This window comes from Martes martes, assembly GCF_963455335.1.
Source record: "Martes martes genome assembly, chromosome: X".
NCBI lineage: Eukaryota > Metazoa > Chordata > Mammalia > Carnivora > Mustelidae > Martes > Martes martes.
In genome coordinates this window covers 90,120,785-90,147,653 of record NC_137897.1, presented here as the reverse complement: position 1 = coordinate 90,147,653, position 26,869 = coordinate 90,120,785, and the positions used below count along the sequence as shown (strand labels likewise).

Genomic DNA, 26,869 nt, shown 5'->3' with positions numbered 1-26,869 from the left:
TAAATATATGAATATAATTTTGTCTCCTCTCTTAAATATCACTAAAATGGTAAAAATGTAATTTTCATGAAAATAAATTAAATTTAGATTTAATTAAACCGTTCTTTTGAACTTTGCAAACTGCAATGCCAAGTGAAGTATGTTATTATTAATACTTTAATTAACCATCTTTCTTTTATTTAATTTGTATAAATCCTAATTTGAAATAGTACCTTCAAGTTAAAAATGTACATACACCTGACATTTTGTTGAAAAATTAAAGGTTATACCCATTTTTGTACCACACAGCTATCTCATTTGATTTATATCAATAACCATATTCCAAGAAGTTAATAACTTAATTTCACCTATTCACAGGCTGTCTAAGAGTTTTGATTTATGTATGAAACTCAAGGTAATAATCATGATTGTTGAAATTACAGTTGAAAATATTGTCTTATGAAGTCAGTCAACTTTTTAAAAATTTAGCACATAGTACACATGTAGAACTTAGTTCAACAGCCTTCCAAGGGTGTTTTTACCTCAAGGTGGTGGAAGAGTAGTGGCTACAATGGAAAACGAACAAATAAACATTTCTACAATCCAGGCCCTATCACAGCTGCACACAGTGCTCTGTTGCCTATGGGAAATGGACACATACGCAAGATCCAACGAGAGTGATGAGGCGGCAGGTAGGGGAGTGGGGGTTGACATCCTTGAGCGAGAATCTTCTTTTAAGAACAGAGAGGATTAAACATTCTGTGATAAGGTTGAGCAGGTCTGGAAGTTAGTTCATCCTTAAGTACAGGACACAATTGAAAATCTAGGGAGAGAGGGGAAAGACAAATTGCGAACAATAAGGGGATGATCATACAATAAAGGACATATTTAGAACTTTGGTAGATACTTCATACAGAGGGATGGAAGATCAGTAGTCTTGGGCACTAATGAGTAGGAGAGCCATATTTCCCAAACTTGTAACTGGAGCGCATAATCTGAGAAATGGGAATGGATTTGTAGAGCCAATGTGATACGAGGCGATGTTTGAAATTCGCATGCAGTTTGAAAAATCAGATCACCATTGCTTTGGAGAATATATCATTTCACCACAAGCATGTAACGGATGGGAGAATGAAAGGCTGACTCAAGCAACATTAGCAGTATATACTGAAAGACGGTCCCTCATTCTCTGAAACGAACTTTACCTATCTCAAAGAAAATTCAAAGTGAACTCAATTTGGAAGAAGAACGTGTACGATTTGAATGAGGAAGAAAAGGAAGAGGAAACAATGTATTTTAGGGGATTGGTTCAGTCCAGAAGAGTAGTGACTTCAGGGTATGGGAAAACTGGATTCAGGAAAGGGTGGTGGGATGTGTGTTGGGAGGGGGGATAAAATGAGGAACATGGAAAGAAAACACAACCCAACTAAAATTTCCTGATGACTGACACTGTACAGCCAGACACCTTACAACTATCTAGACTTCAGATGACTTCTTTTTAGAATAAGCCTGTATCATAATACACCTGACCTTCTGATCTCTCCTGGAATGATTTATATTATCAGTTTATTTCGGGATCACATTTGATCAGAACTGGAGACAAAATCATGAAATTAGAGAAAATTTATTAACAACATCCTAGCCTTCTTTTTCTTTCCTCTATTTTGGCTGACCTCTTGCCCTCTCCTACATACCATAGCCTCTATCCCAGTACTCCCATGTTGCCCCACCCACCTCGCATGTCAGAGAGGAAAGAAATCTTATGAAAGAAAGCACAATTTGGAGTAATCGTAGAAACCGTCTCATTTTTAGAAAGATTTTCTCATAGATGAGAGGATAACATTCAATACCAAATTGCTAACAGTCGATTTTTTTCTACACTGCCGGATGGAGGACTGCTGTGGGTGAATTGTGTGAATCATATCACATGGGTAATTAATTATTGACTCCATCTACCTTTGAGGCTGGGCCTGCTTATGCAAATTCAGAGTTGTGACTTGTTCCATCATGCAAATAAGGTTTTTCTCTGTTGTCTCCCTCCTATACTAATCCTAGAATATGAATATTCTTGCGTGGCTAAAATTCCATATTTCAATATGAAATTATAAAACCTCAAGTATGGGCATTTCTACTAATTTCTCTACTTACAGCAAAGGACAAGCCCTCAGAGGGTTCCACGGATTTTGGGTTGTGCTTCTAAATAAACAGCTTATCGGTGTCTCTAATTTTATGCAGGTTGATATTGACAAAAGAGCTTGGTGTTTGTGTTTGTATATCCTGGCTCAGTGGTGCTTAAATATGCAAATTAACTTTATGTTTACATCTGCTTAAACAATTCCATTGATTCTGGTTAGAATTCAAAACTCAAAAAAAATCACATAATAAACTACTTTACATGAAATTGTATCAGATCTATAGAAAAGAACAAAACAACAAAAGGGCAGAAACAAGTGGCCAGGGTAGAAGATGAGTTATCACCTACCATCAATATCTGCTTCCTTTTTAAAAAAATATATTTTTATTAGAAATAATATCATTTTGTTCTTCATGCAATTAGGGTCATGACAGACTTAGATTTTTGAATGTCTGTGTCTCTTTTTATCCTTCCCACCCCTTTACCCTTTTCGCTCTTTGAGGGGAGAAATTTCCATTTCTCTATTAAAGGGAGAAAATAAATCATCATTTACTCTCCATCTTCCCATCTCATTTTCTAAATATTAGGTTTAGGTGTAAGACACAGTGTTTGAACACTGATATACAAGAAATGCTCACTAACTGGAAGTTTGTAGCACTTAATCCCCTTCCCCTGCTTTGCCCATTTCCCCGACCCTCTCCCCTCTGGCAACCCCCAGCTTGTTCTCTGTATTTAGGAGTCTGTGTCTGTTTCTGTTTGTTTTGTTTCTGAGATTTTGCATGTAAGCGAAATCATATGGAATTTGTCTTCCTCTCTCTGACTTATTTTACTCAGCACCCTAGGCTCTATATCGTCCATCCATGCTGTCCCAAATGGCAATATTTGATTTTATATTTTTATGGTAGAGCAATATTTTATTGTGTATGTACACCACCATTTATTTATCCATTCATCTATAGAGGGATACCTAGGCTGTTTCCATATTTGGCAATTGTAAACAATGCTGCAATAAACATAGGGGTGCAGATACCTTTTTGAATTAGCACTTTTGGATTTTTGGGTAAATGCCTGGAAGTATAATTACTGAATCGTATAGTATTTCTATTTTTAATTTTTGAAGTAATCTCTATGCTGTTTTCCACAGTGACTACACCAATTTACATTCCCACCAACAGTGCACGAGGATTCCCTTTTCTCCACATCCTCATCAACACTTGTTATTTCTTGTCTTTTTGACACTAGTCATCGTGACACTTGTAAGATGATATCTCCATTGTGGTTTTGATTTGCATTTTCCTGATGGTAAGTTATGTTGAGCATCTCTTCCTGTGTCTGTTGGTCATCTGTATGTTTTCTTTGGAAAAATGTCTATTCAGATCCTCTGCCTAATTTTAAAATAGGACTGTTTTTTTTTTGTTTGTTTGTTTTTTTGTTTTTGGTGTTGAGGCATAGGAACTCTTTATCTTTAGGGGCTATTAACCCCTGCTGCATATGTGATTTGCATAATTTCTGCTTCCTTAAACAAATAAAAATACAGATCAATCTGTTTTTTACAGAGAAATGATACGGCATGTATTTATTTAAAAAGACACAATCACCCCGAGCCAGACTGACCAGATTCTGTGATTTTGATCCCTACACCAAATCTATTTCATTCTCATCAGTAGAAATCCAGACATTCTGAACCTAACCCTTTGGGCAACACTTTACATTTTTTACTAATTATTCCAACCATTATTAAAAATTAAAACACTTCTACAAGGCTTATTAAGAACTTCTCCACCACTACCATCTATTGGCTTGGTTAGATCAACATTCAGGACATAAACATTATGATTAAATTAGATTCACATCTGAACCATGAATTGAGAATAATTATACATCCTTCCTGGTACAATTTTCCATTTCCTGAAATTTCTTTTTAAAAATTTATATACTTATGACTAATTTTCTGGAAATGCAAATTTCCTTTCAGTACATATGTACTGAGAAAATATTTTGGTAACCTATTAATTTTCTGTCTTTCCTGGAGCTAGCTTTATTAGAGTCCTTCATCATTGTATTTCAACTTGGACAAGTTGTTACCTAAAGCCTTGGTCTCTCTCGTTGATCCCCTCTTTCTGGATCCCATTTCTTTCTGTTTCTTGCTCTGTCTCCCCCTTATTTTTGTGGCATACTTCCATCACCTACTTAAAAGGGATGTAATGGCAGCAAATTATCTGAGAACTTGTATGTCTGAATATTCTGCCCTTCTGGCTCATTGACAAAGAGGTTGAGGTTGGAAATAACTTTTCCTCAAAATATTGAAGACCCTGCTCCCAGAGAGTGTCACTTTGAAGAAGTGTGTGGGCCATCCTGATTGAATTCTCATCTCTTGAACTTTCTGTACTTCTGAAAGCTTACTCTCATGTTGCAACCAGAAAATTGCATAGAATGCTGAGTGCAATATGGCTGTGATTTCACGCAAGATGAGTATTTTGCTCTCTGGTGATCTCAGGAGTTGGGGGTAGGTGGAGAGATGCAGGAGGTTGGGTGTGGGGGCATCCTATTATAAAACTTAAAAACCCGATTTTTTTCATGGTCTTTTAAAAAAGATTTTATTTATTTATTTGGAAGGAGGAGAAAGAGAGAGAACAGAGAGAGGGACAGAGAGAGATGTAGACTTCCCTCTGAGCAGGGAGCTCCACGTGGGGCTTGATCCCAGGACCCCGGGATCACTATCAGAGCCAAAGGCAGATGCCCAACAGACTGAGCCACCCACGTGCCCCTTTTTCATTGTCTTTATTCCTAAGTCTATCTTTTATACTTCAAAACAAAACAAAAAATTCAGGTGATGCTGTTAGTGTAATGTTTTTCTTTTAATCAAATGCACAAGATCACTGCATGTTATTGTTGAAGATGCATTTTTACACATAGATGCCTGGAAAATCACATTGTTCAAATCAGATGTTTATTATAGCATTATTCAGATTTTTAAAAAAGATTTTTATTTATTTGCGAGAGAGAGCATTAGCAGGGGAGGGGCAAAGGAGGACGGAAAAGCAGACTTCTTGCTGAGTGGGGAACCCATTATGGGGCTCAATCCAGGACCCTGAGATCAGACTTGAGCTAAATTAGGATGCTTAACCTACTGAGCCACCTGGGCACCCATAGACATTTTTATAATCTTCATGGGCCACCATTTTAGGCTATATTTGTCTGTTTTTCGAAGACCAAATTATGTTAGCCTTTCGCTATTATAAAAGATTGGTGGTCACCTTCATATTTTATTTATTCTTATGGGTGAAAAATTATCCAGAATCATATTTCATAGAAAACACTGCCAATATATTTAGTCATATATTTAGATATTTTACTGCCTCACCTCCATGGAGAAGTAGGATAGAATTCTCAAGCAAAAGGATACAACCACAACTTTGGTGTTTAAAGTCTATGAAACCTATCTATACTTAGCGACACACAATCCTTGCCCACATGACTTTTCAGAGAACCATCTGTTATTGTCTGAAGGACACGGAGTACACCCACTCTATTGTATGATCAGAATGGAGACTTGAGGGCATAATAATTTTAATAATACTAACAGTAATAAGAATAGCAATAATAATAACAGCTGTCATTCCTTGGACTGTGTCCAACCGGCTTTACATGCCTTATTGCATGCAGAACTTAAAATGTATTTTTTAAAAGATTTTATTTATTTATTTGACAGAGAGATCACAAGTAGGCAGAGAGGCAGGCAGAGGTGGGGGGGGGGGAAGCAGTCTCCCCGCTGAGCAGAGAGCCCCATGCGGGGCTCCATCCCAGGACCCTGAGATCATGACCTGAGCCAAAGGCAGAGGCTTAACCCACTGAGCCACCCAGGCGCCCCTAAAATGTATTTCTGATTATTAATATAACTCCAGCTTTATAAATAAGGAAGCTGAGGCTCATTGTGGTTGAGTCCTTTGCTTATTCTCGTGTTAGATTGAAATTGAACTCTGGGCCTGTTGGAGTCCATAAACAGGTGTGCAAAAGGGCATAAGTCCGTGTTGGTTTATCTCGGGGACAGTGACTTGGTTAGAGGTGAGAGTGTGAATTTAGAAACTTGGAGAGGACCCATAGTTGTGTGTGCACAATCAAGTTTATCCTGCTTGGTATGTCAAGGAGGATGCTTAAGGCAAATATTAGGTCCCTGGGAAGGGATGTGTATGTGTGTGTCTGTGTGTGTGGAGAGAGAGAAAGAGAGAGAGATTGATTTAATATAAGAAATTATCTCATGGGATTATGGAGACTGGTGAATACAAAACCTGCATTGTGAGCCAGCAGGCTGGAGACCCAGGGGTGCTGATAGCGGGGGACCAAGTTCAAAGGCAGTCTGCTGGAGTTTTCACAAATTGGCAAGGTTAAACCTGTTGGTGGTAGCAGGTTCTTCCATGGCTGTCTTAAGCATGAGAGCAGGAGAAAGCCTCATAAAATACAGGGTAAGGAAAAAGAAGAATTAAAATAAGTTAAATTGAGTTAAAACTTAAAATGAAAAGTAATCCTCACTTAACACTATCATTTGGAATCTAAGCTTCCTTGAACACTGTGTTTTTTCTCCTCTGGTAAAAATCTCACAGGTAGGGATGGCAACAAAAAAAATGAGTCTTTAACTTCATTCTATATCTTTTTTTTATTTATTTATTTGACACACAGAGAGAGATATCACAAGTAGGCAGAGAGAGAGGAGGAAGCGGGCTCCCTGCTGAGCAGAGAGCCTGATGCAGGGCTCGATCCCAGGACCCTGAGATCATGACCTGGGCTGAAGGCAGAGGCTTTAACCCACTGAGCCACCCAGGCGCCCCTTCATTCTATATTTTTAAAAGTTATTTTAAGAGCAAGCGGGATCTCTGATTCCGTGGTGTTTTTTGTGTTTTTTTTTTTTCCTTATGTGAGAACAAAAGTGTGAGAAAGGAAAAAGAAAAACCCGGCCACTGACATCCGGGGACTGGTCTGACACTTAGAGGTAGGTCTCGGGGATTTTCAGAGAGCTGGCCTGATACTCACGGCTAGTCCACATTGTTCTTCTGTTGGACGTAAACAATTTCACAGGACACCAACGTCAGACAAGGTCACTCTGTGACCATGATGGAGTGAGACAAAATAAGGCCGCTTCATAATATTGTCTCCACACAGACCAAAATGAGGTCACTGTGCAACCTACAAAATATTACATACATGCGCTCTTGGACAAAATGTTACTTCTTTATTAAAACAGTTTTATCCTCCCTCTAATCTGTCTTCCCTTTAAAGAAGTTTTATTGTGACACACAAATCATAGGATTGCCCCTTAGTTATAGCAGCACTCAATCCCCCAAATCCCCAATCGAAGCAGGAATGCCATAATAGGTTCTTTCTAGCACCTTCTTTTTGAGGTACACCGCGGTTCCCCAGGGCATGCATCCTCCCTCCCTACAGTGAGTAGTAAATCCAACTTGTTAAACTAGAGGTGTGTCCCTGGTGGTCTTTGACTGGAGGGCAAAGAATCTTGGGGGGAAATCTGCTTGTTGTTTCAAATCATTTCAAGAAGACAACATAAAAAAGAAAAAAGTTGATCCTGAAACAGGCATTCTTAATCAAGTGAAAATCTATTCAGGTGAATGCTTTTATTGACTCACCTACCTTCTGTTGGTGCTTTATTGTGTTTTTTAAATTGTGTCTTCAGCAAGGAAATAAGTGTATGTCTAGCAACACATCATGATAATCAGTTCATTCAGTCACTTAAAAAAAATCTAAACACACACACTCAGGCACACATACACATGCACGCACACACACACCATACACACACTCCAAACTAAACAAAAATCAATCAAGTCAATTGCTTGACAGAATGGATTGGCCAAGGGCTGCTGGGTGGCTCAGTTGGTTTAGCATCTGCCTTCAGCTCAGGTCATGATCTCGGGGTCCTGGAATAGAGCCCCACATCGGGCTCCCCGCTCGGAGGGGAGTCTGCTTCTCCCTCTCCCTCTGCCCCTCTCCCTCACTAGTGCGTGCTCTCTCTCTTTCTTTTTCTCTCTCAAATGAGTAAATAAAATCTTTTAAAAAATGCATTGGCCAGCTGGTCCTAAATACACCTTCATTTCAATAACCATTTGGAAATACACATAGTGGCATTCGTGATTTCACCATTTTTTCTAAAAGCATCCAAATTCACAAAATGTAAGTTCCCCCTATGCTTTCATTGTCATTGTTGATGTTTAGTATCCATTAGTGGAATGAGATTGCTCAATAAAGAATACATGTGTGTGGGTATATGCTTCCATCACGTGAAGTATCCTTAACTTTTTCGGGGGGGCCTAGGGAGAGAAAGGAAGGGTAGTTCTTATTTTCAAAGGGCATTTTTCCTTACTTCACTTTATATTCCTGAATTTTATTTTATGACACTTATGTTAAACCAATGAAGTAACTCTTTATAGCTGTGGTACATTTCTTTAATTTTGATGAAAAAAGAAATATCTATTTAAATTAACATATTCTTTAACTTCAGTTGTTTTGATTTCCCATTTATTTCTTTTCTGAGTTAAAATATTTGAAATATTCGCACTAAAGACCACATGATTATATCATGAAATGAGACCAGTAAGTGTGCAATTAACTGATACAAATTTTGTCATCTAATGAGGGTCTTGCAATCATGCAGGACAGAGAAAAATTGTTGTTTTAGTTGCCTGAGATATCTTTTCCCTAGGTAAATGTCAAGGCTAGATATCTGTTTTAGTTCCCAGCCAGTTGTAAAGATTCTTCTTCTATTTCTGTATACTGATGGAAAAATGTTGTGATGTGGTGCAGAGTTAAAAGCAGTTAAAACAGAATATAAGGGGGCACCTGGGTGGCTCAGTTGGTTAAGCGGCTGCCTTCGGCTCAGGTCATGATCCCAGCGTCCTGGGATCGAGTCCCACATCGGGCTTCTTGCTCCACAGGGAGCCGGCTTCTCCCTCTGCCTGCCTCTCTGCCTTCCTGTACTCTCTCTATCTCTCTGACAAATAAATAAAATCTTTTTTAAAAAACAGAATTTAAGGCCAGGAAAAGGGAATGAAGAGAATAGAGTAAAAGAGCAAGAGATGAAATCATCCTAAATGTGAAACAAATCAGCATTATCTCTAAAGATTTAAGAAGCTTGATTTAAGATCATGTCAAAAGGGCACCTGGGTGGCTCAGTTGGTTAAGATCATGTCAAAAGATGAATCTTTTTTTTTTAAGATTTTATTTATTTATTTGACAGACAAATCACAAGCAGGCAGAGAGGCAGACAGAGAGAGAGGGGGAGGCAGGCTCCCTGCTGAGCAGAGAGCCTGATGCGGGGCTCGATCCCAGATCCCTGGGATCATGACCTGAGCCGAAGGCAGAGGCTTTAACCCACTGAGCCACCCAGGCGCTCCTCAAAAGATGAATCTTACAAACATAAACTTTAGCAAAAAGAGGAAAGGATGTAGAATCAATGTGACATGATTACCTCTTTATGAAGTTGAACATTTAATAATAATAATAATAATAATAATAAAATTAATAATAATAATAAAATTAAATTATATTGTTTAGGAATACATGCATTGATGGTTAAATGTAGAATAACAAGCTAGGAAATTATTACCATAAAAAAGATCAGGGTAGTGATTACTTCTAGAGGTTGGGAAGAAATTGTGATCAGGAGAGGACACAGTGTAATGTAAGGATTGCTTCTTACAAAGTTCTATTCCCCAATGTGGATAATTAAGATGCAGGTTTATTTTATAACTGATGGGCTATATGTATTTCCTTTTTTTTTTTAAAGATTTTATTTATTTATTTATTTGACAGACAGAGATCACAAGTAGGCTGAGAGGCAGGCAGAGAGAGACAGAGGAGGAAGCAGGCTCCCTGCGGAGCAGAGAGCCCGATGCGGGGCTTGATCCCAGAACCCTGGGATCATGACCTGAGCCGAAGGCAGAGGCTTTAACCCACTGAGCCACCTAGGTGCCCCTATATGTATTTGCTTTATGAATTTTTTTCCTTTGTGCATTTTAGACTTAAAAAAATGTTTACAATTTTTTTTTTAAAGATTTTATTTATTTATTTGAGAGAGTGAGAGAGAGCATGCACAAGCAGGGGGAAGGGCAGAGGGAGAGGGAGAAGCAGACTTCCCGCCAAGCAGGGAGCCAGATGGAGGGCTAGATTTCAGGACTCTGGACCTGAACTGAAGACAGATGCTTAACCGACTGAGCCACCCAGGTGCTCCTACAAGGGTTTTTTGTTTTTTTTTTTTTTAAGTGTTTGAAATGGTTCTCAACTGTACCTTCTTGTCTTATCATTGCCTACCCTTGTAGTGTGTTCTACCTGGTCCTGCCTACCACATATAAAAATAGCTTTAAATACAAACTTACTGAGAAACCAGGAAAATTAGAATAAGCAAAACCAAAGGTATGGTGCTCACTGTAATATATTCAGGCTTCATAAAAGAATATTGGTTTGAAAAAAAATTCACAAAGCCAATAAAGTTCAGATCTCTGCTCTAGATTTTGCGTTTACTAAAGTTGCTCAGCCCATAGGATTTGTTGACATTACCCACAGGGTCTGTTCAACTAGCCTGAATAGTCGAGTCAGAGAGAAGGCAAGATTTAGCTCGTAAGTGCCTTAGGGTAGACACATGCAAACTTGATATTAAATATTACATTTTTGAGATTTTTTCACACAGATTAAAATGAATAGATCTTAATTGTATAAGTTAATGAGCTTTGGCAAAAGCATGCACAAGTATAACCATACCCTGAATTGAGTTGTAAAATATTTTCACAATCCCAGATGGTTCCCTCACGCTTTTCTTCAGTCAGAACTTCCCAGAGGGAACAACTGATCTGGTCTTTGTCATCACCACACAATAATTCCGCCTCGTATACTTAGAATAATACAGCATATACTCTTTTATGACGGGCTTATTTTGCTCAATGGTGCATCTGTGAGATGTGTCGTGTTGTTGTTTGTGTCAAGGGTTTGCTCCTTTTTTTTTAAAGATTTTATTTTATTTTTTTATTTGACAGAGAGATCACAAGTAGGCAGAGCAGCAGTCAGAGAGAGAGGGGGAAGCAGGCTCCCTGCTGAGCAGAGAGCCCGATACGGGACTCGATCCAAGGATGCTGAGATCATGACCTGAGCCAGAGGCAGAGGCTTTAACCCACTGAGCCACCCAGGTGCCCCAAGGGTTTGCTCCTTTTGACCGCAGGGTAGTATTCTATTGTTTGAACATAGCACCGTTTTTTTATCAATTCTCCCTTTGAGAGACATTTACATTGTTTTCCATTTCTAGCTATTAGAAATAGAGATGCAGTAAGCAATATTGTACAAGTCTTTTTGTGTATTTCTGTTTTGATGCCTTTTGGGTAAATACCGAGGAGTAAATCTTTATGGATCTTTTAAAATAGCTATCTTTTGGTTTCATTGGTTGTCTTCGAGGTTTTGTTCATTCTTTCAACTAACCTCTCCAATTGTAGAAAAAAAATCACATAACTAAAAATCAACCATTTTATTTATTTGTTTGTTTGTTCATTTGTTTATTTATGAAGATTTTATTTATTTGAGAGAGAGACAGAGCAAGCATGAGTGGGGAGGGGGCAGAGGGACAGAGAGAAGCAGACTTCCCACTGGGCAGGGAGCCCGACACTGGACTTAATTCCAAGACCCTGGGATCATGACCTGAGCCGAAGGCAGCCACTTAACCAACTGAGCCCCCCAGACGCCCCAAAGAACAGCCATTTTAAAGCTCACAGTTTAGTCGCATTCGGTACATTGACAGTGTTGAGAAACCATCACCTACCTCTAAAGGATGACCCTTTTCCAAATCTTTTTCATCACCCAAAGAGTGAGTCCCATACCCATTAAGCAGCCACTCCCAGCTTCTCCCTGTTTCCTGCCCCTGGAAAGCACTTACCTTCTTTCTGTCTCTATGGTTTTGCCGGTTCTCGAAATTTCAATAGGTGACACAGACAATGTCTGACCTTTTGAGCCTGGCTTCTTTCTCCTAGCCCAGAGTTTTCAACCTTCCTCTGTGTTGTAACATGTGTCAATACTTTATTCCTTTTTACAACAGAGTAACATTCCATTGCATGGCTCTAACACAAGTTGTCTCTTCATGCATTAGCTGATGGACATTTGGGTTGTTGCCACCTTTTAATGATTGTGAATAGTGCTGCTGTGAACATTCACAAATAAGATTTTCTTTGAATACCCATTTTTGATTCTTTTGAAATATACCTAGGAATGGAATTCTTGGATCATGTAATTCTAGGTTTGCCTTTTTGATAAACTACCAAACTCTTTCTCAGAGATGTTGTACTGTTTTACATTCCTACCACTAATTAGGAATATTCACACATTTTATATTCCTGCCACAAAGGTATGAGAATTCCAACATCTGCACCTCCTTGCCAGTGCTTGCTGTTTCGCAACTTTTAAAACTATTATTGTGATAGCCACTCTAGTGGTTATGTAGTGGTATCTCACGGTTTTGATTTGCATGTCTCTGCTATCTAATGATGTTGAGCATCTTTTCATGCATGAGTTGGTCATTTGCATGTATCCTTTAGAGAAATGCCTATTCAAAACTTTTGCCCATTTTTTAATTGGGATGTTTACCTTTGTATTATTGAGTTTTAAGAGGTGTTGTGATTTTTTTAACATATCTTGAATACTTGGTCCTTACTGGATATATGATGAGCAAATATTTTCTTCAATTCTGCAGACTTTTGCTTCCTTGATAGTGTCTTTTGATAAATGAACTTTTAGGTCTGATGAAGTCCAATTTGTCTACATTTTGTGTTGTTGCTTTTGCTTTTATTGTCATGTTTAAGAATTGCCAAATGTAGGGCTCCTGGGCGGCTCAGTGGGTTGGGCCTCTGCCTTCAGCTTGGGTCATGATCTCAGGGTTCTGGGATCGAGTCCCACATTGGGCTCTCTGCTCGGCGGGGAGCCTGCTTCCCCCTCTCTCTCTGCCTGTCTCTCTGCCTACTTGTGATCTCTCTCTCTGTGTCAAATAAATAAATAAAATCTCTAAAAAAAATTGCCAGATCTACCATTACAGTGATTTTTTAGCATGTTTCTAAGAGTTTTATACTTTTAGCTCTTAGGTTGAGATCTGTGGCCCATTTTTGAGCTAATTTTTGTAGATGGTATGCAGTGTGATCCAACTTCATGTTTTTGCACATGGATATCAAGCACCATTGTCAAAGAGTCTATTCTTTCGTGCTCGCTTCGGCAGCACATATACTAAGAGTCTAATCTTTCCCTAGTGATTGGTTTTGGCACTTTTGTCAAAAGTCAGATGGCCATACTAAAATCAAAAACACAAGAAACAGCAATTATTGGTGAGGATATGGGGAAAAAAGAATCCTCATGCTGTTGGTGGGTGTGCAAACTGTACAGCCACTGGGGAAAAGAGTATGAGATTCCTCAAAAAATTAAAAATGGAATTACCATATGATCCAGTAATTCCACTACTGGGTATTTATCCAAAGAATATGAAAACACTAATTTGAAAAGATATGTGCACTCCTATGTTTATTGAAGCATTATTTATAATAGATGAATTATGGAAGCAGTGTCCATCAATAGATGAATGGATAAATTTATATTTATACACATATATATACACACACATAGACATATAAATACATATATATATAATGGAATATTACTCAAACATAAAAAGAATGAAATCCTGCCATTTGCGACAACATGGACGGATCTAGAAGATACAGTGCTAAGTGAATTCAGTCAGAGTGATTTCACCCATATGAGGAATTTAAGAAACAAAACAAAGAAAAAAAAGAGACCAACCAAAAAGTAGACTCTTAACTATAGAGAACAAATTGGTGGTTACCACAGGGGAGGTGGGAGGGGGGAGTGTGAAATAGTTGAAGGGGATTAAGAGTACGCTTATCATAGTGAGCACTGAGTAATGTATGGAATTGCTGACCACTATTTTATACCCCTGAAACTAATATAACACTGTATGTTAACCTCATTGCAATTTAAAAAAATCAATTGGCTGTAGATGTATGACTTCACTTCTAGATTCTCAATTTCTTATTCCGTTGGCCTATATGTCATCCTCATGCCAACACTAGCTTTGTGAGTTTTGAAATCTGAAAGCATGAGTCCTACAACTTTTTCTTTATCAAGATTCTTTTGGCTAATTGGGGTCACTTGTAAGTCCATGTACTTGTTAAGGGTTTTCATTGTTGGTCTGTTTTGTAACTTTTCTAAACCATTTTTTTTTTTTGTAAAATCTGTATTATTTGTCCTGCATACCACTGGAGTCTATGTTCTGTTAGCTTATTTGACCAGCTAGTATTTTGACAGTTTCCTTAAATTCCTGGAGCAGATGAAAAAGAGAAGAAAGGGAAGGAAAAATAAAGGTAGAAATAGAAACAGAACAAAACAATAAAGTATTTTCCCAGGTGTGCAGATTGGCACTGTTTGGGGGGTGTTTCTTCAGTGCTTAGCCAGGCCATTTACAACTCTTCCTTGGCCTTCCCTTTATGCTTGTTGGATCCTCATGGTCAACCAGGGGTAAAAGCTCAGAGTCTTCTCAGGTTTTTTCTGTGCATGTGTCCAGCCCTGAGCTTGTGGTTGGCCTTCTCTAGTCCCTTATATATGCGGGAGCTTTTCACAACGCCATTCCCTCCTCTATTTAGCTCCTTTCTCAACCCCCTTTTTTCTCAGACTTGGTAGCCTGTCTGTTGCTTCTCCTGGCTGTTATTCGCTTGCCGCCAGCTGCTGTGGCCAAGACTTTTGCTTTAAATGCTTTCAGCAAAAGCCACCAGGCAGCAAATGTCACTTTGAAAGCCGCTCCAGGCCTGGGAATTCTCTTTATTTGTAAAAAATGAATGAAGGAGGGGCGCCTGGGTGGCTCAGTGGGTGAAGCGTCAGCCTTTGGCTCAGGGTCCTGGGATCGAACCCTGCATTGGTCCCCTTGCTCAGAGGAGAGCCTGCTTCTCCCTCTGCTTCTGCCCATCCCCCTGCTTATGCTCTCTCTCTCTCTCTCTCTCTCTTTGTCAAATAAATAAACAAAATCTTTAAAAAAATGAATGAATGAATGAATGAAATCCTTTGGCTAGTTCCTTAGAGAGCTACCACACAGAACATCACAACCACAAGTCTTTGAGCATATGGCCCCCACTGCCTCTCTGCAGGAGAACCGGTCCCCGGCATGCAGGCATGCAGGTTCGTATCTTTGTGGTCACAGCCCATCTGAGGGGATAGGAGGTGGGAGCTACTTAAAATTTCACAGCACCCTCTTACCATGAGGCAGTAACATCTTTCTTCACTAGGGTTTCCTCTGGCTGTTTTAAGTTTTGGATTAGATCCCAGATTCTGCACAACTTGATTCTGACAATTTTAACCAGCATTTTGTTGGTGTTCTGAAGGGATAGAGCCGTGGAGGTCCCTCCTCAGCCATTGTTAGTGACACCACTCTCATTCATTTTGATTTCCTTATTACCCACCTAGGAGAGACTAAACTGTGTCCTTCCCTGTCCAAAATCATACGTTAAAGTCCTCACCACCCCCCACCCCCACCAGCCTTACCTTAGAAAATGACATGGAGAAAAGGACTTTACAGAGGTAACTCAGTTAAAATGAAATGGGACCTAATCCAACTTGACTGGTGTCTTCATAAGAAGAAATGTGGACTTATGGGGCGCCTGGGTGGCTTAGTCTGTTAAGCACCTGGCTTCGGCTCAGGTCATGATCCCAGGGTCCCGGAATCAAGTCCCAGGTCAGGTTCCCAGCTCGGTGGGGAGCCTGCTTCTCCCTCTCTCCCTGCCTGCCGCTCTGCCTACTTGTGCTCTCAATCTCTCTGTCAAATAAACAAATAAAATCTTTAAAGAAAAAAAAAAAGAAATGTGGACATAGATACAGAGGTAAGGCAATGTGAAGACACAGGGAGAAGACGCCCATCTACCAGCCAAGGAGAGAGGCCTTGTATAGATGATTCTCCTCACCGCCCTCAGAAGAAACCAGTCTTGGCAAACCTTGATGTCAGCTTTCCGGGCTTCAGAGCTTATGGGAAAATAAAATTCTGTTGTTGAAGGCAGTAAGTCTGTGGTACTTAGATATGGCGGCAGCAAGAGTGAACCAATACACCATGATTAATGCTTGTGTCTTTCTATATATTCTGAGTTTAATTTGCTATGTTCATAGTTTTCTAGCTTCTTGAAGTGGAAGTTTAGATTATTGATTTTACAACTTCAAGCTTTCAACATAAGTAGTTAAAATAACAGGTTTTCTCTCATGGTTTTCATTATCAATATCCCATAAATATTTATAGGTTTTCATTGCTCCTTTGGTCCCTGGGTTCTTTACAATTATGTTCATTTCTTTATAAAGATTTACAGATATTCCAGGTATTTCTCTGTTATTTTCTTCTAATCTAATTCTTTTGGGGTCATAAAACTAGCTTTGTATGATTTGAATCACTTTAAATTTATTGATAATTGCTTTATAGCCCAGAATGCGGTCTATCTTGGAAAATGTTCCATGGTGCACTTGAAAAGGATGTGTATTCTGATATTGTTGGATGAGCTGATCTATAGATATCAGATCCCATTAGTTAATCCTCGGTTCAAGCCTTCTATATCCTGGCTGATTCTCTGCCTACTTTGCTCTGTAAATTACTGAGAGACAGATGTTGAAATCTTTCCCTCTTATTGTAGCTTAGTCTGTTTATCCTCTGAGTTCTACCAAATTTTGTTCAGTGTATTTTCGGCACAGTATTAATTTTACAAGTATCAGGACCATATTAATAATATTTTAATTTGAAATCTTTTCCTATTAAATACAATGTCTAAATACAATTGGAGTCATCTTAATTTTTTAATTAAATTTTTAAGAGAACCAACAGTTTATGTATGTATGTATTCTTTTCAACTTTATTGACGTATGATTGACATATAACATTGTGTACATTTAAAGTATACAATGTAATGATTCGATATGTGTACAGTACTATGATTACCACAGTAAGATTAACACGTCCATCACTTCACGGGTTACTTTTTTTGTGGTGAGAACTTTAATCATCTACTCTCTTAGCAACTTTCAAATACCCAACTGAGGATTGTTAACTGTAGACACCATGATGTACATTACATCCCCAGAACGTCATCTTATAACTAGATGTTTGCATCCTTTGACAACCTTCCCACATCTTTTCCCACTCCCTAACCCCTGCCCCTGGAAACCACTAATCTGCTTCCCATTTCTATGAATTCAGTTTTTTCGATTACATATGTAAGTGAAATAACACTATATCTTTATCTGTTTTCTTTATCTGTTAATTCATTGATGGACTCCTAGGTTGTTCCTATGTCTTAGCTGTTATAAATAATGCTGCAGTGAACATGGGTTGTAGAAGTTTCTTTGCAATAGTGATTTCGTTTCTTTTGGATATATACCCAGAAATGGAAGTGATAGATCATGTGGTAGTTGTATTTTAAATTTTAATTTGAGGCACTGCCATTCTATTTTTCATAACAGTTGTACCAATTTACATTCACACCAGAAGTGCACAAGCATTCTCCCCAGAATTTGTCATCTCTTGTCTTTTTGATAATAACCATTGTAACTATCTTTGTCCAGTTTTGATATCAGAGTAATAGTAGCTTCATAAAATTAAATGTAAAACGCATCCATCTCTTATTTTCTGAAAGAGATTATGTACATTTGGCATTCACGCTGTAAACATTTTGTGGAATTTTTGTGGAATTCTCTAATGAAAATCTTTAGGTCTAGAGAATTTTTAGTGGGGAGAATTTGTAAACTGAAACTCTGATTTCTTAAAAAAACACACACAAACAACCTCTAATTTCTTTAATAGTTACAGGGCCATTTGAATTATCTAGTTTATATTGTATGAGTCGTGATAGACTGTGACCTTCAATGAGTTGGTACATTTCATTTAAGTTGTCAAATGTATGTTATATAAAGTTGTTCGTAGCGTTTCCTTATCATCCTTATCATGTAGTGATATCCCTTGTTTCATTCCTGATATTAGTAATTTGTGTTTTCTTTTTGTTTTTGTCAGTCTTAGTAGAGGTCTGGTTAACATTTATAAGGTATATCTTCTTCCATCCTTTTTTTTTTTTTTAAAGATTTTATTTATTTATTAGCGTGAGAGAGAGAGAGCACAGGCAGGCAGAAGGAGAGGGAGAAGCAGGCTTCTGGCGGAGCAAGGAGCCCGATGCGGGACTCGATCCGAGGACTCTGGGATCATGACTTGAGCCAAAGGCAGCCCCTAACAGACTGAGCCACCCAGGCGTCCCCCTCTTCTTCCATCCTTTTAATTTCAGCCCACATATAACAATTCATTTGAAGTGAGTTTCTTATATAAAATGTAAAAGTTGGTTCTTTATTTTTTTCATCCACATCACCAGTCTCTGTCTTTTCATTGGTGTATTTAATCCTTAGGTTTTATGTAAGTCTGGATATGATAGGCTTTAAATCTGCCATTTTATTTATTTAAGATTTTATTTATTTGAGAGAGAGAGCCCACAGGCGCACGAGTAGTGGCAAGGGGCATTGAGAGAGAGGGAGAAGCAGGGTCCCAGCTGAGTGTAGAGCCTGATCTGGCCTCCATCCCAGGACCCTAGGATCACGAACTGAGCAGAAGGCAGACGCTTAACTAACTGAGCCACCTAGGTGCTCCTGCCATTTTATTTTTTTGTTTTCCGTTTTTGCCTCCTTGTTTGCATGTCTCTGTTTTCATTATCCTGCCTCCTGTGGGTTGCATCAACTGGTTTTTAGAATTCCATTTTGACATATCAATTATTTATGTTATATTTTTGTATGGCTTTTCCAGGGGTTTCTGTAGGCATTCCATGTTATATCCAGACCTGTCACAGTCTACTTGCTCTGTCATTTTCACAGCCTGTGTGATGTGTAGAAATCTCATCTTTTTTGTTGTCTCTTTACCCTCACTCTATTAACATTGCCTTAAATAGTTCCCCTATGTACATTTAAAACCACAGTGTTATGACACAGTGTAAGATATTTGAAATTGGTTTCAGAAGACACATTAAAAAAACAAATGATGAGATAGGGTCCTGCACTTTCCATTATGCCATTCTGCCTTTGATGAATGGATCCCAGGGCTGACCAAGGGAGAATTTTCATACCATTATTGCCAGTATCTGAGAAGTGGTAAAGACTTATTTCATATGAGAAATCTAGTTACCTAAAGATGCTACCTGAAGCCAAGTGTGATTAAGAAAGCATGGAGTAGGGGCACCTGGGTGACTCAGTGGGTTAAAGCCTCTGCCTTCGGCTCAGGTCATGATCCCAGGGTCCTGGGCTCTAGCCCCGCATTGGGCTCTCTGCTCCGCAGGGAGCCTGCTTCCTCCTCTCTCTCTGCCTGCCTCTCTGCCTGCTTGTGATCTCTGTCTGTCAAATAAATAAATAAAATCTTTTTTTTTTTTTTAAAAAAAAAGCATGGAGTAAGATAACGTTAAAATTGGTGGAAGGAGATCAAAAGTTAAAAAACATATTTTGGAGGTACAGTTGAACACCAAACATATATCAGGCAAGGCGCCGTGAATTATCTTTTTCTTTCGCTTTAAAATTTAATTTATGATGTGTGCAAAAGGAATAAGGATCTATAATTAGAATTTAGGTGCACAACTTACAACAAGCATTTACTCATAAATATTTTCAACGTGCAGCCCAGTATGTACAAAATGTTTACTCATTTGAATGCAAACCCCAAAGTATTGGTGTGTATTTATTTTATTTAGCTAGTTAAGGGCTTCAAGCACATTTATAACATCACTGAGAGTGCATAGACATTTTTTTTTTTAAATACCTCCTGAAGCTTTTGGATCTTGGCTTCTTTCCCCCTTACTTTTTAGATTACCCAAGCAAGTGGCCTCTTGTCAGTTCTTCCTAATGGTTGTTCCTGCGGTACGATGTGTTGACCCTACTGAGATTCTTTCCTCCCTCGGTTTCTGAGACGCTATTCTCTTCTTCTCACACTTTTCTGACCACTTTTTCTGTGTCTCTTCCCAGGGTTCATCCTGTTTTTAAACATGAGTGTTCCTCCGAGTTCCATTAAGCTACGGTTTTCTCAATCGAGTGGCCTCCCTGAAGTGTGGTGCCTACTTAATCTTTTTAAGATTTTATTTATTTATTTGAGAGAGAGAGAGCGAGCGCACAAGCAGGGGGAGGGGCAGAGGGAGAGGGAGAGGCAAGCTCCCTGCAGAGCAGGGAGTCCAACACGGGGCTCCGTCCCAGGACCCCGAGATCATGACTTATGCTGAAGGCAGCTGCGTCACCAACTGAGGCCCCCAGGGGCCCCGTGTCTACTTTAAAGACTTCGACTAGCACATGTATAATCAAATCGATTCCATTTCTTTTTTGAAATAGTTCAAAACAATTCGTTTCTTTTTTGAGACGGAGATCTGCATATCTAATTGATTAGAGGACACTTCTTCCCAGATGATTGTCAGGAATTCCACTTACTCAAGAATTATTTATTCAGTATCTACGTCTTAAAGAATGTGTCTCTGTTGGAACCCATGCCACCAATATCTCTCACTGGGCCTACTGCTTCTGCTTCTGAAAGGGTCTGTCTACCTCTAGCCTTGCACTTGTCCCTGAATTCTCTCAATCACAGCTCAATGTCTCCGAAGTGCAAATCTGACAACGTCTGTGTCTTACTCGAAATATATTATTGTTTTTCCTTTACCGTCAAGTCTAAATTCAGAGTTTCCCACAAAACCGCTTCACCCTTTCTTTCTCATATCAATTATTTTCTCTCAAATATCTAGCTACTTTATTTTTTTCCCAGATTTTATTTATTTGAGAGCTAGCGTGCATGCGCGAACAGGGTGGAGGGAGGGTGGAGGGTAGAGGGAGAAAGACAAGCAGGCTCCCCGCTGAGCAGGGAGCCTGTAACAGGGTTCGATCCCAGGACCCTGAGATCATGACCGAAACCAAAAGTCAGACGCTTAACCGACTGAGCCACCCAGGCGCCTCTCAAATAACTAGCTACTTTAGATTGCATTCCATCATCCCCAAACTCACGTTCTATTCATAGTAATTTCTTCTTGATCATATGTATGCTCTTCTTGTAATGCTTCTCCTACCCACTTACGTGTCTGAGAAAGTGCTACTGATCTCTCAAGTTTCAGTTCGTGCCCCCTTCCTTATATATTCTCTTCTCACCAAACCACAACTCAGTCAGAATTAATTACTTCCTCAACTGAGTTCTAACAGCATTTTGCACTTACTGATATTAAAGGTTTGGTCACAATACATGGTACAATAGTAATTTGTTGGAGTATCTGAGTCCTTTACCAGGTTTGAGTTTCTGAAAAATAAAGGTGGGCGCCTGGGTGGCTCAGTTGATTAAGGAACTGCCTTTGGCTCAGGTCATGATCCCAGTGAGCTGGGATTGAGTCCCTCATTGGGCTCCCTGCTCAGCAGGGAGTCTGCTTCTCCCTCTGACCTTCCCCTTCTCATGCTCTCTCTCTCTCTCTCTCTCAAATAAATAAATAAATAAAAATCTTTGTAAAAATAAATAAATAAAAATAAAGGCACTTTGCCTGAAACATAAAAACCAGTTGCCCAATAAATGATTGTTTTGCTTTCTTACTGAAATGAATATTGTGATGGTTAATTTTGTATGTCGGCTTGACGGGGCAAGGGTCCCCAGATTAAACATCATTTCTGGCATGTCTATGAAGATATTTGTGGATGAAAGTAGCATTTGAGTTGGTGGACTCAGTAAAGCAGATTGTCCTCCCCAGTGTGGGTGGACATTGTCTAATCCACTGAGGACCAGGATGGAACAAAAGAGTGAGGGAAAGAGGAATCGTCTCCTTTTTTCTGCTTCATTCCTTGTTCCCCATGCCTTGCCTTGATATAGCTCATCCCATCTCCTTGTGTCAGCTGACTGGGATTTACACCATTAACTCTTCGGATTCCCAGACCTTTGGAACTGAACTAAATTATACTACCAGCTTTCCTGGATTTCCACCTCGCAGAGAGCAGATTATGAGACTTCTCAGCCTCCATAATCACATAATCAAATGAACCAACTGCTCATAAAAAACTATATATACACATACGCATGTACGTATATATGTACATGTATACATATAGGCATAGTGTATATACACTATATATAGTATATACAGTGTATGTGCAGTGTGTGTGTGTAAACACACTATATATATACATATACACTATATATACTAGTGAAAGTTAAGAACTTTGTCGTTAGTCCTAATTGTGATTGAACGATCTCATTCACTCTTGTGGCTTCTGCTGCTCATTCTGCTATCTCTCTATTTTGTCTTCATCTCTGTTGGAGATTTCTCTTAACCTGCCTGGTTATTAAACATTGGGGTTGCCTAGGATTGTTTCCTTGCCTCACTATTCATATACAATACTATATTATAGTATACATAATGTCGTCTAGTATGTGGCATGTATAGTATATATACTATATGCATATATATGTACTATATACATATATGCATATATAGACACAATCATTTAATATATATTATACATAATAAACATTTATATATATATACACACATGGGTATATGTGTGTGTGCGTGTGTGTGCGCGCACGCGCGTGTGTGTGTATCTTCCTGTTGGTCCATTTCTCTGGAGAGCCCTGACTAATAAAATTATAAAACATGTTTTTCCCAAACCAAAATTTAGAGCATATCAAGCACATTTTAAACAGAAAAGGGACAAAGGAAACCATGTCCCCTGTCCTGCTACCAAATACCTTGTCTTGCGATATCACCCAACGAAGTGCAGCCCCGTAAATGAGGTTCATAACTCCTTTTTAGCTTTTCGTGGCGATAAGCAGATCCCTTAGACCTTGTTCTTGCCCTCATCCCCAAAGCTCAGCTGGAAAATGTCCAGTCCTCTGGGGATCTTCCCTCAAGCACAGCGAAAGTTAAGAACCTTGTTGTTAGCCCTGATCATGATTTAGCGATCTCATCCACTCTCGTGGCTTCTACCGCACATTCCCCTACCTCTCTCTTTTGTCTTCATCTCCTTTGCAGGTTTCTCATAACCTGCCTGGTCATTAAACACTGGGGTTGCCTAGGATTCTTTCCTTGCCTCGCTATTCATTTTATTGAACACATTTCCCTGGGGTCATCTTATCCGATCTAATTGTTTTCACTACCAGATATTGATGGACCTCAGAATGTCTACGTGAATTCCAGACAGGGATCTTATATTCAACCTAAATACACTTCAAATATAGCTTGTCTGTTTTTGTGAGTTCATGGGGTGCCTGGGTGACTCAGTTGTTAAGCGTCTGCCTTTGGCTCAGGTCATGATCCCGGGTTCCTGGGATGGAGTCCCACATCAGACTCTCTGCTCAGCAGGAGGCCTGCTTCTCCCTCTCCCACTCCTCCTGCTTGTGTTCCCTCTCTCGCTGTCTCTATCAAATTAATAAATAAAATCTTTAAAACAAAAAGTGAGTTCAGGGGCACCTGGGTGGCTCAGTGGGTTAAGACTCTGCCTTGGGCTCGGGTCATGATCCCAGGGTCCTTGCATAGAGTCTCACATGGGGCTCTCTGCTCGGCAGGGAGCCTGCTTCCTCCTCTCTCTCTCTCTCTCTCTCTCCGCCTGACTCTCTGCCTACTTGTGATCTCTCTCTGTCAAATAAATAAATAAAATCTTTAAAAAAAAGAGTTCACGAGATCTCTTGTCCTATGTCTACATAGTAAAAAAGTAGCACTCTTCCAATGTTCTTTAAACTTATGGTATTCGCATTCTCTTCCTTTCCCAAGCTAAGGAGCCTAAGGGTTATTCTTCACCTCTTTCTGTCCTCTTTGACACTCACCTTCTACATCTAATTCATCGTCAAAGATTTCCCAATTTACCTTCAAAATGTATTTTGAATTTTTCTACTCCTTCTCATTTTATTGCCAGAACTGTAATGTAGTCATCATTTCTCAACTGGATGACTTCAAAAACCTCTTAATTGTTTCCTCTGCGTCCAATTTGAACCTTCTTCAACTCGTTATCCACGCTGGTGCCAGAATTCTCTCTCTCATAAGCAAGTTTGGTAATGTTATTCTCTCGTCTTCCGGTGAGTTCCCATATGTCCAAACTCCCTACCATAACATATGATTCTTACAATTTTCCCCGGACTATTAATCAAGTTTCATCACCTACCACTTGCTGTTTTGCATTTTATATTCTAGCAACAACGAACTATTCCGAGTCTTTGATGCCATCCCTGATTTTTTTTTTTTTACACTTTAGGCCTTTGTCTGTTTTTGTGAGCTCTTATGTTAAAAATGCCCTTACGTTACTCTCTTTACTCAGATAAATTTATTTTTGATGATTGAATTCAGACAGCCTCTCCTCAGAGAACAGGATGTAAGTCTTCTCCTCTGATCTCTCATATAATTTTGTGTATTCCTCTATCACTGCCGTTATTTAGCATATTATATTAAAATCTGTGTAAAGTCGCTTTCCCACTAGATGGTGAGCCGCTCAGGGCATGGGATATGTCTTATTTGTCTTTGAGTGTCTTGAGTGTCTCCGTGACAGTACCTGACCCCAGTAGGTGCTAAAGAAAGGTATATTAAAGGTATATTAAAGCATTGGCCGCGCGAATGAAGGCATCTGAGGCCACTCATCTGGCTGTGTGTCAGCGTTAGAATCAAGCGAAAGAGGCACGATCCTTTTATGACCACAATAATGCAAGTCACTTTATCCCAAGCTAGGCAGATGTTTACTATTTCCTGAGGAACTAGCTCACTTGGAAGGAAATTGTCTCACCGGGCAACCTCACTCTTAGCAAAAATTCATCTTATGACAAAATTACATCCTAGACATTGTAAGCTACTAAATAAATCCAAGAGTTGCATCTTTCTTTTGCAAATACCGTTACCACATTTTTTTAAGTTATCAGAGTTCTCTCATATTTTGAAAGGTATGTAAATTCTGGTCCACAGGGTTGTATGGGGACAAAGGAGTCATGAATTAGAATGTATTAATCCTTTGTACGTATTTAAAATCTTGCTCCTGGGGCACTTGGGTGGCTCAGTCATTAAGCGTCTGCCTTCGGCTCAGGTTGTGATCCCAGGGTCCTGGGATCGAGCCCCGTGTAGGGCTCCCTGCTCAGCTGCAGGCCCGTTTCTCCTTCTCCCACTCGCCATGCTTGTGTTCCCTCTCTTGCTGTCTCCATCTCTGTTAAATAAATAAATAAATAAAGTAAAATAAATAAAATAAAATCTTGCTCAATATGGACCTCAAAATAACTGAGTTCATTGGCCCATTAAAATCTAAAAATATTAAGTGAAATATTAGCTGCTTAAGTTAGCAGTTTGGGTCACAATTCAACTTCTAGAATCTTCAGTCATGGAGCATACAGAATAGGATTTGTATTAGGGAAAGAATTGCCTTAAAACTTTCTTCCTTTTTTCCTCAAATTGTGAGGAATAGGTTACGAATACATTTGTGTTTATTCAAAGTGTATAATGTGATAGTTTGATATACATATACACTGCGGAGTAATTACCAAGATCAAGATAACACAACCTTCACCTCCGAGAATTAACTCTTGTTTTGTGTATGAGAAGAACACCTTAAAATTTACTGTTAGCAATTTTCAAGCATAATACATTATTATCTATAGTGACTATGCTATACATTGGATCCTCAGAATATTTTCTACTTACAACTGAGGGTTTGTACCTTTTGACTTACATCTCTTCACTTCCCCCTCCCCTCCGCCCCTAGCAAACACCATCCTATTTTCTGTTTCCACAGAAATCAGCTTGTTCCTCTTTTTTTAAAGATTCCATATGTAATTGATACCATAAAATACTGGTGTAATATTTGTCTTTCTCAGTCCGTCTACTTCACTTAGCATAATATCATTCAGATACATCCTCATTGTCAAAAATGGCAGGATTTCCTTCTTTTTTTTTCTTTTCTAATTCTTTTTTTTTTTTAATTTAAATTCAATTGGCCAACATCATTAGTTTCAGAAGTAGAGTTTAGTAATTCATCAGTTGCATGTAACACCCAGTGCTCATCACATCATGTGTCGTCCTTAATGCCCATCACCCAGTTACCGCATCTGCCACCCACCTCCCCTCCAGCAACCCTCAGTTTCTTTCCTAGAGTTAAGAGTCCCTCAATTGCTCTATTAGGTATTTACCCCAAAGATACAAATGTAGTGATCCGAAGCGGCACCTGCACCTCAATGTTTATAGCAGCAATGTCCACAATGGCCAAACTATGGAAAGAGCCCAGATGTCCATCCTCAGATGAATGGATAAAGAAGATGCGGGAGATATATACAATGGAATATTACTCAGCCATCAAAAAGGATGAAACCTTACCATTTACATAGACGTGGATGGAATAGGAGGGTATTATGCTGAGCAAAATAAGTCCATCAGAGAAAGACAATTATCATATAGTTTCACTTATATATGGAATATAAGAAATAGTGCCTAGGATCATAGGAGAAGGGAGGCAAAACTGAATGGGAAGAAATCAGGGAGGGAGATTTTCTCCTCTTTTATGGCTCAATCATATCCCATTATAGATGTATGTACACATATTCTTTACCCACTCATCAGTTGAAGGGCATTTAGGTTGTTTCCACCTCTTGATTATTGCAAACAATCCTGCAATAAACATGACGGTACAGATATCTTTTTGAGATACTGATTTTATTTCCTTTGGATATATACCCAGGAGTGAGATTGA

General features: G+C 39.1%; 1 pseudogene across 1 annotated transcript in view; it reads left to right on the top strand.

Moving 5' to 3' along the window:
- Positions 1-550: 550 nt before the first annotated feature.
- LOC308337463 (glyceraldehyde-3-phosphate dehydrogenase-like) overlaps positions 551-26,869 on the top strand; it is a 125,383-nt pseudogene continuing 99,064 nt past the window's right edge. The window contains exons 1-5 of the transcript in view: positions 551-671; positions 14,831-14,983; positions 18,192-18,222; positions 20,011-20,062; positions 24,068-24,227. The product of the transcript in view is annotated as a glyceraldehyde-3-phosphate dehydrogenase-like (transcript). The remainder of the gene's footprint in view (positions 672-14,830; positions 14,984-18,191; positions 18,223-20,010; positions 20,063-24,067; positions 24,228-26,869) is intronic.